This window comes from Sinocyclocheilus anshuiensis, unplaced genomic scaffold, assembly GCF_001515605.1.
Source record: "Sinocyclocheilus anshuiensis isolate Anshui unplaced genomic scaffold, SAMN03320099.WGS_v1.1 scaffold1010, whole genome shotgun sequence".
NCBI classification, from domain to species: Eukaryota; Metazoa; Chordata; class Actinopteri; order Cypriniformes; family Cyprinidae; genus Sinocyclocheilus; species Sinocyclocheilus anshuiensis.
In genome coordinates, this window is record NW_015537936.1 from 146,342 (window position 1) to 163,295 (window position 16,954).

The window sequence follows — 16,954 nt, forward strand, 5'->3', positions numbered from 1 at the left end:
GCTTTCTCTTCATCCAGTTCGATACTGAGATTTATTCATTGCCCCACTTGTTGAAATTTGACACTAGTTTACATATTTCCCGTTTCAATTGCTTGAGTCTTCTGTGTTTAAAAAAAAACAACTTTCGTCTCTTTCTCTCCCTAATGTAGAGGTGCATTACAGACACCAGAGGGCGCGCGAACCAAAGTCTCATCAGTTTCTTTGTGAAGGTTTTTGCGTCAATGAGAAAATATTATACTGCGTGTAAATGCACATATATTTACTTTACTAAGTACATTTCCTTTTTTTTTTTTGTCTTGTAATCTAGAATCAGTAATGGACTATAATTTGTAAGTAATCCAGCCAGCACTGTGTATATGTATTTATTTAATTATTTATTTATTTTACGAAAACAAAAATGTGATCAATAATATTTGTCTGTTTGTTTGAATAATATTATTCGAACAATTTTAAATGTGATGCAAGCCCTGGATTTCCAGCTTAAAATGCACCAATCCTGAAGAAACAGTGCTTGTTCTCTGGTGGACATGAAAGCTGGCACATTTTTCAGATTTTCGCTCTTGCTGTTTACAGACTATATGACCAGTCCCATCACACGCGTGGATCTGTATGCATGTGAGTTATCATGGCAGATGAAGTGTGGTTTATTTTCATGCATGCACGCGCATGCATTCATATTTGGCCATATTGTCTGATTTTTGCTCGTGCATATGGCGAATGGATGGTGCATCGAAGGCCTGGTGCGTTCAGTCGTGCGTCAGACACAGAGGTCCTCCCCTTGTGTTTCTATGTTACTGCCCCCCTCTCTCGCTCTCTATCCCCCTCCCTTCCTCTCTTCTCTTCTGGCGTCCCCCATCCCCCATCGCTTTATGTGCTTCCATACAGCCTGAAAAATCAACCGGAGGAGGAAACCTTCACACTCGCGGAGAATAGACTGACCCTCACAGACTGGATCAGGGTGACCCATCTAAACTATCTCGCACTGGTAAGTCACGTTTGATGTAGTTTTTATTTCTAAAGTCCAGAAACACCATCCAACCACCATTAGAGCTTCACTGCCACCAAACCGCAGCAGTGCTTTTCTACTGCCAGTGTGTGTGTGTGTTAGTGATGGTGAAGCTCTTTCTAATTTGTCTGATGGTGATTTAAGAGAAAACGAACGCGTTCGATTTCAGACTGTCGATTAACGGCGTTATCGGGACGGATCCGTGAATGAGAGGGATTTTTCAAGCTGACTTTGTTCATTCCCTTGTCATGCATTTGGACATTCCATAGAGCTGAGACACAGAGACGCTCAAAATGGTGTCTGGAGGAGTTTGAGGCCTTTAAACGCAGGAGAGAGCCGATCATAAGCGCTGTTATGAGGAAATATGAGGCGCGATCAAAGAATCCGACGCATCCATGTGCAACAATGTAACAGCGATTATGACGCAATAAAGATCTTTTGTTGATCAGCGTTACAGTGTAACGCGCGTTCGAGCGACAGTTTTACTTTCTCTTTTTTTTTTTTCTTCTTTTTTTTTTTGCATCCATACACGATGCTTTCGGTTGCAGTGCCATAGATTTTTATGGCGTTATCGATTTTATTTTGGCATATTTTTGCCATTGCATTCCTGGTTGATTGATACAAAGGGAAACAGCACATTGGTCCATATAGAATAGCAGTCAGTGTGTTTTGGACATAATCCATGAGCAATTATGTGCATGTTTATGATATAAATTTCATGTCTACAGCCATTCACAGGCCAGTGTGTGGGTACTTTGTGTTTTAGTGAGGGAATGCAAAACAATATTTCCTATTACCTCGTTCAGTTACAGATATAACAATGGATGACAATTTACCTCGTCCATTTGTTTAATCATTTATTTTACAGAGAGAAAGAGAATATGAAAAAAATGAATCAAGAAATAAAAATGATTAAATATTATAAATTATCAAGCACCTGCTCAAAATACTTATTTTAATAATGTTTAATAAATAATGAATTATTTATAATGGATGTTATGTTTTTATTGAGGTAGTCTAATGATCAATCTATTATTGTGTCAAAATGCAGAAATAAAACAATTTGGGCACTTAAACAAAGCTTAAATACTTATATTTTTATATAAATGTAATATGTTGTTGTTTATAATTGATTAATTTTTTTATTGAGGTAATCTAATCTTTTTATAATTGTGTCAAATGGCGAAATAAAATGTGATTGGACACTTCATTAAAAAAAATAATTAAATAATCTACTATTAATAATAATAATAATAATAATAATAATTATAATTATATTAATTATTATTAATCCATTAATACATAATGGATGTTATGCTTTTATTGTTGTAGTCTACTTATCTATTTATTGTTTCAACTTAAATTTAACATGAAAATAATTCCTGTTGTTGCATATATGTATTGTTCTATCTCTAACCAACACAGACAATGAAATGTAAAGTTACCCAACCAAAATGTGACGTCTTCATAATCCAAAGGCCAGAAATCTGCTGTTTATTAATGTCTGAGATGTTTCTGCTCTGCGTCTGTGATGCTTGGATTGGCTTCCTCATCATGTGCCGTTCCTGCAATAAAAGCGTCGATAACTTTCTGATTGATGGCCTTAACATTACAGTGGCTGAAGAGACACAGAAAACGCTTCGTTTGTTTTCATTGATAGTTTCATTATCAGCTCGAAATTCAATTTGTACAGAAAAGCTCCTCATCACAGTATGACTGCGACTTATTAAAGGTTTATGGATTGTGCTGCAAGTATGCTGAAGCTTTTGGGCTTTTGTCATAATTAAAGGATTTCTTGTCGTTCGGAGGAGTAGCAGGTGCTCTGATGAAACAGAAGAACAGAAATGTGCTTTTTAAGCATTGAGATCACAGTCAGGCCTAATCACAAAATGTCTTAATTAGTGTGCATACTAAGCCAGTATCACTAGTTAATACAGCTTATACTTAAAATCTTAACCCCTAGTATGAAACCTCAGTGCTTACTTTTTTACTTTGCAAAATTATCCAATTTATGATTTTAAAAAATCATAGAGACTTGAGAGTGGACTTTTCTTGAAGTGTATATAATCTTAAGTGTTTATTTCTCAAGTAATTAACCACCTATAGCAACACTCAGCACAACTTTATTTCACAGATAATTACAAAGAAATGGCAAGTAACACATTAGATTGAAATTTTGAAGTTAAAAAAAAGACTGAAATGTTCTTGTAAAACATACTCCAATAATCTTTGTTTTATTTAATAACCTTGAATAATATTTTTTTACATATTCTTAGTAGAAATGCCTGTATGTTTTATGGTTTGAATGAAATTATATTATTTTATATTAAGAGTGGATATAAAAGGAATGTACTTACATTTGTAATGCATATGTGTAGCGAGTGCAGCACATTTTTGCCGTTCATTAGTGTCGTAATGTGTCTCTTCTCTAATGATGGTCTAGAGAACTGTAGCGTAGAGAGGACGCTCAAGTTGTACGATTTCGACTAAATTCACTGCTACATTTTCCTCCCACGACTTCCATACTTTCTGAGAAGCTCTTCTTCACCTGTACTCTCAGTAATCGGGCCGCTGATATTTCTCACGAGGGCTGAAAGTCTGCAGTTTGCCACAAACATGTTAGCATGCGAGTCTGTGGCGGCGTGTTAATTGTGTCGCAGTACGTGTGTGCGCACTTCTGCGTTAATGCGTCTTTGTGAGACTCCTTTTTCATTGGAGGTGGTTTTATTTTTGAGTGGAAAAACGGACGGATGTTTTTTATGAACTGTCTGTGTGTGAGCCAAATCCACAGTGAAATGAGAGGATTATGATCGACGTCACCTCTCAGCTGTAATAGTGCTTATAGAGCTCAGATTAACCACACACACACACACACACACACACACCCTGAGGGGATGTTGGTTTCCTCTGATAAACAGGAGCAGAAATGCTCCGAGATCCTGCCTGGTGGCTACAGGGGAATCCCATTAGATTTGCGATGCTGTTTCAGGGTATCAATGTCTCCTCATGAGATCAGCTAACAATAACGTGAAACGTGACGTCATATAAAATATAGACTGTTAAACATGAGTATCTTGTGAACTGGAAAGAGACCTGCAGTGGCCATATTGAAGAGCATTGTGTGGAGTTTGTGAGTAGCAATCTGTAGATATTAAAGTTTAGATAATGTTGAGAATTGTTTCTTTCTTATTTATTTATTTTTGTAAAAAAACAAAAAAAAAACTGTATTATATGTCACATTTTTACTATTACCCTGATATAGTATTATTATTATTAAATATTATTATTTTAGCTTTTCCAAATGCAGAACCCACCTTTACAAAAACATCCTGTGGCTGTTCTATAGTATTGTATGGTATTGTGGACATATGCCATGGTATCTTGATATATGGTACTTAATGATTACTGTATTCATTTACCACAGTATTTACGTGATTCTGAGTGAAATGTTATCATGGAAAAATAAATAGTACCTATCTGCACACTGTTATTATTGCACTAAATTATTTAATAAAATTTAAACTGAATTTTATTTTTTTTTTTCTTAAATACATAATCTGTAGAATAAAATTTGGAACAATATGTATCATGGGCGACATTGCGGGGGGCAAGTTGTTAGTCATGGAAACCATGATGCCCAGCTGCATTGGAGCGCTTAGCCAAGCGCTAAATACTTGAGCCCGACCGATGTGGGTTTTTTGGGGCCGATACCGATATTAGGGAGTAGAAAAAGGCCGATATCGATATATCGGCTGATATTCTTTGTGTTTATTATAGTACAGTACCAGTCAAGAATTTTATGTGAAGTCCATTTCGCAGGGCACTTACGGTCGAAAGAGCCAACGCTTGAATGCTGCTGCCTGAACAAGAGACCTCCTTACTGAAGTGAATGTGTTAGCTGGTGTCACTATCTCGCGAACGCACTGGCGGATCGCCACCATATTCGGGGGATCCCTTCAGCTCGAGGAGCCCTATTGAACGCCACCCTCCGCGCGTCGGTAGCCCCCCGGAATCGCTTGATCGGTCGGCACCGGATCGCGAATTTAACCACCCGTAACTCCCGAACCCCTGATTTTTTTGAACGCAATGGCCAATCAGAAACGTTTTATCAGAATTCACTCACCGCTGAAAGCACCGCAGTTTTTAAGTGCAGTTTTGCAAGCTCGTGAATCATCTCATGACTAAGTGCAGATGCAATGTAAATAAGAGATATTATGATCAGTTTAGAGAGCTTCATTGATTATAACGGAACTTTGTAAGATCGCAGTGAGCGAAGATGAGTGACACTTTTTAGTGACTTTCTAGGGTATAATCCATTCAGAATTTGTAAGAAACTTTAGTTTTTCGGACACGTAGGCTACACCCTGCAAAGTTTCGGGAATGAATAGCAGTGATTGGCAACGGACTTAACGGATTTAATTCTGGAACCAGTCCTGGCCAAACCTCCACAGACAGCGCGCGTCCCGAGCGAGATCTAATTCACGGACCAAAAGCGTGTGTAAACTTTATTGAGATCGGGACATATCAACCAGTAATTTCATTTCATTTCCAGTAACAGTCGGTAGAAAGTTCAGCAATGAATGGTGTGAGATTTATGACAGAATATAGTCCCACAACTGATCGTTTATTTTTTCCTCACGTGTCTCGCCTTTGGTAACGATTCAAAACGGAAACATTTCAAGTGACATGGGAAAAAGACACAGAAAACTTCAGTGAACATCAGAAAAGCAGCGTGCGCATTTCTGGTTAAAAATGAAAGGCCATCAACTGACAAACGGGAAGCATCACCATTCAAGTCAGCAGCAAGAGCCAAAGCTAGTCCACAGTTTACTAAACGGTGGGCCTTCCACAGAATATATAAATACAGACAAATACATTTAGACCACTTAACTTAATAATTGCTATCGGGATGTGAAGAGACTTTCAACCTGCATAACAAAAAATGTTTCTGGAGACAATCACCTATTGCACCTTTAAACCCCAAGAATCGATTAGTCTAGCCTGTTTTCAGTTAATGGACGGAACATTGAAGGGCACTTCCCATCCAGTAAATCGCAATAAGCATTGTGCGTTGGTACTTGAAACAAAGTCTCAGATTTCAATTTATGTCCATTGTATTGAAGTATTCAAACAATATATGCCGTTTTGGCGCTGTTTAATGTGAAGTGACAGATCACTGTAGCGCCTCAGTTCAGTAAAAGCGGCAGCACGTAGCGCCTGTGAACTAATCATCTCCTCCACATTAATACCAGTTTCAGCACAAAATAAACATGACTAAACATCCGAAGGTAAGTTAAAAGAAAGAGTACAACTTTACAATCCGTATCCTGTCTCATGTAATCGCTCAATCAGCTGCGCAAAGACGTCAATATAACAGCTTGTAAACAATTAATGTAACATCACATTTACCTCAGTAAGCATATTCGGTGACCATAAACTCGTTAGTCAGCTAAGTTAGAAAAATAAGTTGTAGAGAGGGGCATTTTGCTAAATATATGCACCATATAACATTCAATATCATTTTTTACTGTTCTTTAATGATTTATTTAAGTTTGAATAAATCCGTCCAAGTTTTTATGACAGCCACCATTTAAATTGGTCTATACGTCTATATTTAAAAACAACTAACTGAAGTAATTGTAACTTAATTATTATAAAAACGTTTACAGCCCAAATCATTAAATTTTAACCTTCAATATTATAGTAATGTAGTACCAACTGACTCGTGTATATTTTACAGCATTAGTTGAGAGATTTATTTTTCCTTGAGAAAATTTGGTACTGTACTGTACCTGCTATATATCCAAAATAATCGATATTGAATCGAATCGAATTGGTAATCAAATCGAATCGCAAGCTTGTGAATGAGAATCGAATAGAATCGTGAAATGTGTGTCAAAACCCAGCCCTAATATTTTTTTTTTCCCTTGCCCCCCTGACTCAAGAGTCAAATGTCACCCATGATATGTACGTATGTATGTATTAATTTAGCTATTTATTTATTTTAGGAGTCGACCAATGTGTTTTTCAGGTCCGATACCAATTATTACAGACCAGTAACCGATATATGTTTTGTGTGAAACCGGAAATTTATGTCAAAATTAAGTATAACAAGGGGCTCTAAAAAAACTTTATCGGCAAATCGGGTTTGAAAATGACCGATACCGATAACCATAAAATGCTTAAAATCGACGCCGATATTCGGCCAGGCCTAAAATCGGTCGACCCCTGATACATTTAGCATTGTGTGTTACATTTAACTTGCATTTAATGTGAACATTTTTTTATGTATTTATTTATTTAATTATTTATTTATTTTGTGAGTCCAAAAAAAAAACAAAACATGGGGTTTACCATGGTACTTGGTAATTAAAGACATTATAGGTTATTTAGACAGGTTTTTAGATTCATAATACATATTTGGCCTATACTCAGACATGTTTAATGCACCTTTCATCATTCATTTACATTATTATTGTTCTTTCAAGTAAGATTTTTTTTCATACAAGGAGGCTTGTTTTTCAGGTTTACACAAATGTCTTCAACCTCAACCAAGTAAACAACAAGAGTCCGAGATCAAATCAGAATGAAAGGTGTTTAAGAGGATAATAACCAGCCAGTGAAAGGTCTGTACTGTGTTAGTGAGATTATCCTTACGAAGATGCCCCTTAGACCGTATTATACTCACTTTGATGGTAATTTTTCATTATGAAACTCAAATGCTCTTTGGTTAAAGACTTAGAAGAGAGTATATCTTTGACTTTTAGAGCTTTAAAGCCTAATTAGAGTTCATTTTTAGGAATTAGTAAGAAATTAGACCAAAATTTGATAAGGAAGTGGCCGTACGAAGGATTGTGCTGCTGTTAGCGAACGTGTGTTTGGCACGATGCTGACGCTAATTGTTAGTAATGTGGAGAACTTACGCACGTTGTAGTGTGACACACATACTGTGTGAGGAGAACAAATGTCTACTAAGCATCCGAGCGGCGTGTAGGCTGAGACGCTTCTGGATGGGTGTATTTTTGGACTTTCTGGACTCACAGCCTTGCTGAATTTCTCTGTGGGAAAAATGAAACTCCTACCAGTTTTGTCGCACCAAACATATTAAAATGAAAAAAGATTAGTCTCCTTTTCAAGGGAGTAAACAAAGGAGCCTCTGGCTGTGTAAACGTCTCCGGCGTCTTTGAAAAGCTGCTGTAATTGAGCTACAGTAAACTACAGATCATAATCGCATACACTCACAGCCACCCAAATACTCATTCAAGTCTATTTCTAGATGTCGCACAGCTGTGACATGAGTAACACGTGATTTAGGAGCATTTTAAGTGTACCAAAGGTTCTTTGGTGGTCCTTTGCAGCACCGCAGGTTGAGTAAGTAACCCTCTACTTATTTTTTTCTCTATTTAGGGTTCTTGAGTTGCTTTATGGTTCTCTTTTAGGTTCTTGATGCTCCATTATTGTTTGCTCTGATCAGAGGGTTTCTTTATTGCACCAGATGATTTTCTTGAGACCCAGTGTGATATTTACTATTATTTATCTACATTTTTTAATAATAATATTTTTTTTTTGTTGCTTTTTTGCATATTTAAAAAAAAAAAAAAAATTTGTACATGTAAAAAAATTATTTAAATTTCATTTTAGCTTAATTTCACTTTTAGTTTTAGTAATTGTACCACTTCAACAATTCAAATTGGAAATGTTGCATTGGCTACTAACTGAAATAAAATACATTTGTTTTTCTTCAAATATATATATTTTTTTCAGCTTTATTTCAGTTACCGAAAATTATTTTTAATGGATTGTTTTTTTAACAATAACATTTTTGAGACTCAACATTTTTGGTTCTCAACGTTTTCAAAGCATCAAATCAGGCTGTCCTAGTGCCACATTTTTATAAAATTCTTTAAAATTCATTCAAGATTGTAGCTACTTGCACATTTAATTTGGGAATGTTAGTTGTAAAAACTATGCAAATTAATAATTAATCCCCTAGTTTTTTTGCTTGGGCATAATGGAAGTCAGTTAATATATTAGATATGTTTTCTTCATGCTATGCATGGTAATCAACATGGTAAATGTTAGATGGCAACATTTTATTTAAAAAAAGGTTATAATTAGGTGTTTGTAAGATTTTCCCTACAGTAGTTGTTGTGTAGATGCATTTATGCCACCTCTGTGCTGCATTATAAATCTGTGGAAAAACTTGCACATATTACACAGAAAATAAATATTAATATAATTATAAATATTCATATTTAAAATTTTATGTCTTAATTAAAAATGTTTTATTTAAAAAAAATATTAAATCAAAATATTTTTAATTTTTATGAAAAAGTATTTTTAGTATTTTAAATTGAGTCATATAACGTACAACCTGTAAGTGCATGTTTGAGAATAACTGTCCTAAGAAGCCTTTCTGTTGTCATTGAGGCTGTATTTTCAAAAGTGACATTACATGTAGACTGTTTCTGTTTTTAGATTAAATGATTGTATTCAGTAGAGTGATAATCTGTCTCATTTCCTTAATTTGCCCCCTCCATCACTCATATCGGCTCACCTTCGCTCTCTCAGCAGTACTGTAGACCCTCGGGCAACACACACACACACACACACACACACACACACACACACACACTCGTGTCTTCAGGTCAAACCTGCTGGCAGAGTTTTCATGTCCACCTGCTGCCGTCAGAACATCTGAATGTGTGATTGTTTCTGATATCCATTGATAAGATGAAGGACATTACAGCAGTGTTTATCGTGTGTGTGTGTGTGTGTGTGTGTGTGTGTGTGTGTGTTAGGTACGGTCTCTGCCAGCCACTGGCTTCCCTCCATTGTCATAATTTGCACAGAAATTCTGCTGAACCAACACATTTAGGTAAACGTGGACTTTGGGTAGAGAGTGACTCAGTGTGTGTGTGTGTTTGGGTGCTGTTCAGACTGCCAAATGTAATTTAACGTCACACAAGTACTAAGCATATTCAGCCTGAACTCCCTCACACAAAACCATCTGAAAAATGCAGCGGCTTGACGAAATGCTGGACGACACACACAGAGGTCAGAGAACTTCAGTGAATGCATGTGTTTGCAGTGGAATACTAGTGTACTACACATGCGGTATATACTGGGTTCTAGTGTGAAGTAGCATGCATTAGGCAACGTTAAAAGTTTCAAGCTATAGTATGCCACATTGTTGTTTAATTCAGAGAGTGGGTTCAGTTATTTTGCATTTTTAGTCAGGTTTTTTTATTTTTTTGTGGTCTGATCTGTACTGAAGATCTGGATTTGGTATAGAAGCAGTTTTCACTCCGAAATTGCTAGTATATTTAACAAATAATTACAAAGAAAATGCAAGTAACACATTGAACCAAACATGAAATTCTGAAGTAAAAAAACAGAAATAGTATTTTCTTGTAAAACATACTCAAGCAATATTTATTTGGGTGTATTTATAACTTGGAAAGATCATTTTTACTGTGTAATCAAAGCTGAGTTTGGAATGAATACTGTTTTTTTTTTTTATATATATATATATGTAAATCAGTACAAACTATGTTGTGATAGCAGTGGTGTTATGTTGTTGTCATCACATTACATGCATTGTAATGTGGAATTACATTTTCATCCTGATAAGTAGTTATTTAGCATTGTATATCCATTTTGCGTAAAAAATGTATTAAACGTTAGCCTAGCAGTCAGATTTGAGAACATTTTCATATTAATATTTCATATGAACAAACTGATGTTAAAAATCATAGTTGGCATTGCTTGTTTTATTCAGAAAGGATACATTAAATTGATCAAAAGTGACAGAAAAGACATTAATAATGTTCCAAAAGATTTCTCTTAAACTGTTTATCAAAGAATCCTAAAAAAGTATATAGGATATATCAAAATAAGAAGCAGCACAACTGTTTTCAACACTGATAATCAGAAAAGTTTCTTGAGCAGCAAATGATTTCTGAAGGATCACGTGACACTAAAGACTGGAGTAATGATGCTGAAAATTCAGCTTTGATCACAGAAATAAATTACATCTTACAATATATTCACATAGAAAACAGTTCTATTAAATTGTAATAATATTTCACTATATTACTGTTTTTACTGTATTTTTAATCAAATAAATGCAGCCTTAACGAAAATTCACGTATTGTACACAATGCATAGTAGGAAAACAGCTTGCTGTAGTGGTTAGTCAAGCCCTTTGATAAGAAACCCATTCCATCCTTTTTCTCCACGGAGGAAGAAGGTGTCAAGGTGAAGAAAGGAAAGAAGCTTAAAAATGCAGCTCTTGTGGTGCTGCTGTGTGTGTATGTCGGGGGCAAACGGAGGGAGAAAGAGGCAACAGAGGAACCGGGCTCTGAATCCTGACAGGGGCATCTCAGCACACCATGTTGGTTTCGAGGCAATTGTTTGCAGGATAATGTCCTATACAAAATGGAGGTGAAAGGCAGGATTTGAGATAGAATGGACCTTTTTAGAATCAGAGAGGACAAGCTCTTGCAGGGCAGTTAAAACAATGGCGTTTTTTGGGAGAGGGCCACTCCCCTCCATGCCCTGTTCTCATTCAGGTCCCGTTAGGGAGCCGCTGGGAAGGGAAGGACCTATTGTGTGACTATTGTTTTTGAATAGCTAATTAAGCTTCTCATGAAGATTAGGGCTTGAAGGGTTTCCCTTGGGTTTTGCGGATGGTTCAGGTGAGATCTGTAGTTCTCCTGCACCTGTGAGCCTGTAACAAATTACCAGCATTAACCGCAGCTGTGTCAGAAGTTTTCTCTTGTGCGAGTCAAAAGTTAGTGCTTGACCCAGTTAGAGGAACATTCCGGGTTCAGTGCAACTTAAAGGGATAGTTCACATAATTTACACCCCTTGCGTTGGTTCAGACCTGTGTGATTTACATTATTCTGTGGAAAACAAAAGTATTTACACTGCCATTCAAAAGTTTGGGGTGAGTATGATTTTTCTTATGAAGAAATTAATCATTTTATTTGGCAAAAATACATTAAATTAATCAAACGTGACAGAAAAGACAATGTTAACTCCGCTTCGTGTTGTGCCTAACGACACCCCTTAGCTGTTATAAATTAACTGTAAACCACGGCTTCACGGGGCTTATTGCTTTTATAAAACGGTTATTCCATATACGTAGTAAGGTTTCACAGAATAAAACGGAGCAACTAAAGTGTAATGATATTAATAAAAACAGTATTCTTCCACCAAACAATGTAGTTCCTCAGAATCAGTTGTGGTTCCAACAAAGTGGTTGCCGAGCAACACACAGAAGTAAACAAAGGTGTATGTTTGTAGAGTAATTTACAACAGCTTCGAACGCGGCTCAACCAGCGGCTCAACCAATCAGAATCAAGGACCGGAACTATCCGTTTTATAAAATGTGTATAATATGGAGCTTAAAGGCTGATTTATACTTCTGCGTCGGACCTAAGCCGTAGCCTTTACGCCGTAGGCTATGCGTCAGTTTTCATTTATACTTCTGCGTCGTTGTCCGCGTCAACGTGCATGACCAGAAGATTAGACTCGCTCAAGATACAGTATCAACAAGGGGAAAGGCAATGGCGACAACACTAGCTGCGTAAAGGCTGATTTATACTTCTGCGTCGGACCTACGCCGTAGCCTTTACGCCGTAGGCTATGCGTCAGTTTTCATTTATACTTCTGCGTCGTTGTCCACGTCAACGTGCAGTACACATGCAAACCGCTAGTCAGCAGTGTCCACGGGCGTGTTGTTGGTGTAACCCGCAGTACCACGGCAAAAGCCGAAGAAGAAGCGGCTCGTCGGAGAAGCATTATAGCCGTGACGGCGGCAAATAAATATCAAATCATCAAATCATTATTTAAAACTACAAAAAGGAGACCACAACGGAACAGGAGAAGATGGCATACTTTCAATCTGCACAAGGAATTGTACCACGGCAGATCAACATTGTTTGTTGCGGACAACTACTGATGTATAATGCTATGTAGTATAATAAATGATAAGACACTTGGTCTTTGCTTTGTTTTATTTTATATAAGAAGGTGTAACATTGAAATATATTAAAGTGCACATAAACACACACAAAACTCAAGTACATATGGAGGGAGGGGTTCTTGCAGACCAATCACAGCGCTTGCGGTCTGCGTAGAATTGACGCGCTGTTAGATTTTTGGAGAGGTGCACGTCAGGCTACGGCGTATGGGTGTGCGTCTATGCGTAAGCTACGGCGTAGGTCCGACGCAGACGTATAAATCAGCCTTAAGTGATATTTTATCATCTGAATATTCCTTTTAATTGTGCAGCAAGGTATTTTTGGAATAATAACACCAAAGTTATATGAGCTTAAAATCACTGTAACTGATATTGATACTGTTAGGTGTCACACAGCATGTTCATACGTTGTGTTAGTGGTCTGCAATATGAGAACCAGACGTAAAAATAAATCCCACATATAGTGTGTATTGAACCTGACATTTAGATGAATCGTAGTAAATCTTGTGGAAGCAGAAAGCAAGTGTAGGAATGCGGTATTTATAGACTACGTGCGTGGATACGCGTGCGTCCTTTGCTTTGCATGAATGTTTTGTATGTGTGTGTGAATCCCAATTACGTTCTCAGCTGTTAAAATGCTTCCTTCATTAAATGATATGACAGAAGTTCGCGCGTGGTGGCGGATGGATAGCTTTCTCTTTGTCTGACTGTTTCTCTTGTTATTACTGCAGGGGATTGAGAACTTGTTCATGTTCAAAACTTGGAATTGGAATCGGAATTTGTAATGACTGTCCTGCAGCTTGAATCTGTAAATGTTACTGTAAATCACTGTTATTCCTCTTGCACTGATCTTATGGACCTAGTTGGCAAGTGCAAAAAAAAGGATGCGAGCGAGTGAGCTGATGTGAGGGAAATGGGACGCTGAGACGCTCCGTACCACTGCTGTGAATTTACAGCGCTTCTGCCTTCAGCTCGACCCCATCAGCGCCGCCGAACGAGACAGGCTTTGTTAAAAACGAGACAGTCTGGGAAGATTTTCATTCACTCAGGTCATCGCTGAATGTCAGGTAGTTCATTCCTTCATTCACTGCTTCACAGAGTCCTTAAAACGGTTAATTTATACCACAAATGAATGGCTTTTATTGATTAACGTTTAGGTGCACTCTTAAAAATAAAGGTGCTTCACGATGCCATAGAAGAACCTTTTTGTCTAAATGGTTCCATAAAGAACCTTTAACATCTGAAGAACCTTTCTGTTTCACAAAAGGTTCTTTGTGGCGAAAGAAGGTTCTTCAGATTACAAAAACGCACCCGTGCTACTTATGATTGGTTTTGTGATCCAGGGTCACACACACATAAGTATATGTATGTGTGTGTTAATTAAAAAAAAATCTATATATTTTTATATTAATGTTAAGTTCATTTGTTTATTTCATATTTATGTAATAAATAATAATACATATAATAAATTATAAATTATTTGAAGTTACTAAATACATGTTTAATACATTTTTTACTTATATAATAATAATATACATTGTAAAATTATATAAGAAATAAAATATAAAATAATTGTTGATAATAATAAACTATCAGAGATTATAATAAATAATTATTAATTGTAATTTATGCAATAATCTAATAGAGAAAAGTATCACAGCATATTTGTATAGGATGGTATTGGCACAGACCAAATGCATGTCAGTTCCCGAATCTATTGATTTATCTTGTTAGTGGATTTTAAGCTATTTCTGTTTCGCAAGAGATATCAGTCAGCTGCGCACATTTATTGTAGGCCCATAACCCCTAAATGACCAAATGTATGATCTGATCTGTTGTAGGGCTGTGCGATTAATCGAAATCGTCATCAAATCGCGATTTGAGCTTGCGCAATTTCTAAATCGCTTTATAGCACGATTTTCCGCGCCCCCGACCTCCCGCAGTATGCTAGCCGAACCAATCAGAATGCAGCGCGCCTCCGCACGGAATCTATTTCTGCTGTACTATACGTGCTGAATTGAAGTGACAGCGCATTATTCGTGGTAAAAATTTAACATGGATTGACACGGAAATTACACCATAAATGCATATAATTAAAGTCTACTGTTTCACAGTCAACACATGGTTTTTTAGCTAGATTTAAAACAAGGAAAAGTGCACTTTTTGTTGTCAGCTGTATGATGCAGCTCTGGTGTGAAAGTAGCCCGTGACACCAAGCACTGTGTGTGTGTGTGTGTGTGTGTGTGTGTGTGTGTGTTCACCACAGTGCAGGTTAGCTTGTCTTTCTCCCACTGTTTGCACGGCTCACACAGCTGGACCTCACAGCAGAGACTGTTTTGTCCCCACAGCGTGATCACTGGCACACACACTCGCAGATACACAGGTGGTGGTGTCTGTTCTGTTCACAGCAGCTCTTTAAGCGCTTATTATCTAAATAATTCACAGACGCCCCTGTGCTTCAGCCCCTCTCGCACCCTGTGTGTGTGTGTGTGTGCCTGTCAGATCAGAGTGATGGAGACAGAAAACCCTCTTTTCCTGTCGCCCCCTAAAGAGAGAGCGAGGAACGCTTCTCTTCCGTCACCCACACTGCAGGAAAGAGGGACGAACGGGAGGAAAAGACTGCAATGTGTCCTTTTTCTCACTTGGTTTGTGTTTTGTTGGTCTGTCTGCGCTCATGCCAGCCTTAAGATCATTCACATGCTATCTGAACTAAGAATTATGGGAATCAACTAGGTTTCTGAAGGAAATCTGTGGGGTATTTGCCCATGCAAGCATTGTGGCTGGTTGCTAGGCTGTTGCACTAGTAATGATACTTGACTTAACAATCACCACTAATAAGAGTAGAGAACTAAAATCAGAAAAGAGACAAACAGGTGTTAGATATAGCCTACACATTAATATTGCAAGCTCTTGTTTAAAGGGGTCATGAACTGCCTTTGTTTTTCATTTTGTACTTTTCTCTGAGGTCCACTTATAATGTTATCAATTTTTGCATCAAAAAACATCATTTAGAAGTAACAGGCTATTTTGTGCCCTGTTTTTAACCCCCTCATCAGAACGCTCTGTTTGAATAGGCATAGAGGTTTGTAGACTTGGAAGTAAACACCCACTACTATGATTGGCTAATAGTTGTGTATGTTTGACAGCCTACAGATGGACGCTGCCGTGATTTAGGGCAAAAACGCATAAATACTCAGTACATATCAAACGATCTGTAATAACAGACAAAGCAATAGTGACCACATAATAAAAACACTTAGTCACACTTGTGTGTTGTGACTGACATTACTGTTGGATCCAATATAGTCGGCACAGCATCGTCTTTTAGTTTCAATCTTTCTGAAAATCCAGCATCAAATGCCTTGTTTGTAAACGAATCTGTGGTAAAATGAAGTGAACAAAGGACCAAGTTCTTACTGACGCGGTCTGGAAGTAAAGTTCATCAAATAAAGTTTATCATTTGGTTTCTGTGTAGACTTGCATTTGCCACTCTTGTCATTTATCTACTATGTGTGCGAATCGGTGGGCGGGGCTAAACAGGCAGTGATGTAGAAGCAGGTGTTGATCATCTTCTGCGGAGGCGGTGTTTAGCCACACTATTACATCATAAATCTTCAATATAAGCTGTTTATAGACTAATGAGAAAGTTCTGAGTTCTGAAACTTACAGGATGTTTTTATAGCACAATGACCTCTTAGATATCAAAAGATCAAGGGAATTTTGATTTCTCAGTCCGTGACCCCTTTAAAGGGGTGGTTCATTGCGATTTCACCTTTTTAACGTTAGTTAGTGTGTAATGTTGCTGTTTGAGCATAAACAATATCTGCAAAGTTACGAAGCTGAAAGATCAATGCAAACGGAGATATCGTCTTTTAAAATTCTGGCAGTTTAATGCCTACAAAAATGTCTGATAGGGACTACAACAAGTTACTTCCCGGGTTTGTGACATCACAAACCCA

At 37.3% G+C, this 16,954-nt stretch overlaps 1 protein-coding gene across 2 annotated transcripts in view; it reads left to right on the forward strand.

Moving 5' to 3' along the window:
- The first annotated feature begins 702 nt into the window (after positions 1-702).
- The window catches only part of fam168a (family with sequence similarity 168 member A), a 49,054-nt gene continuing 32,802 nt past the window's right edge, over positions 703-16,954 (forward strand). The window contains exon 1 of one of the 2 annotated variants that reach the window (XM_016447483.1): positions 703-985. The gene's annotated coding sequence lies outside the window, so the exon portion shown is untranslated. The remainder of the gene's footprint in view (positions 986-16,954) is intronic. The other variant, XM_016447491.1, reaches the window with a different exon arrangement.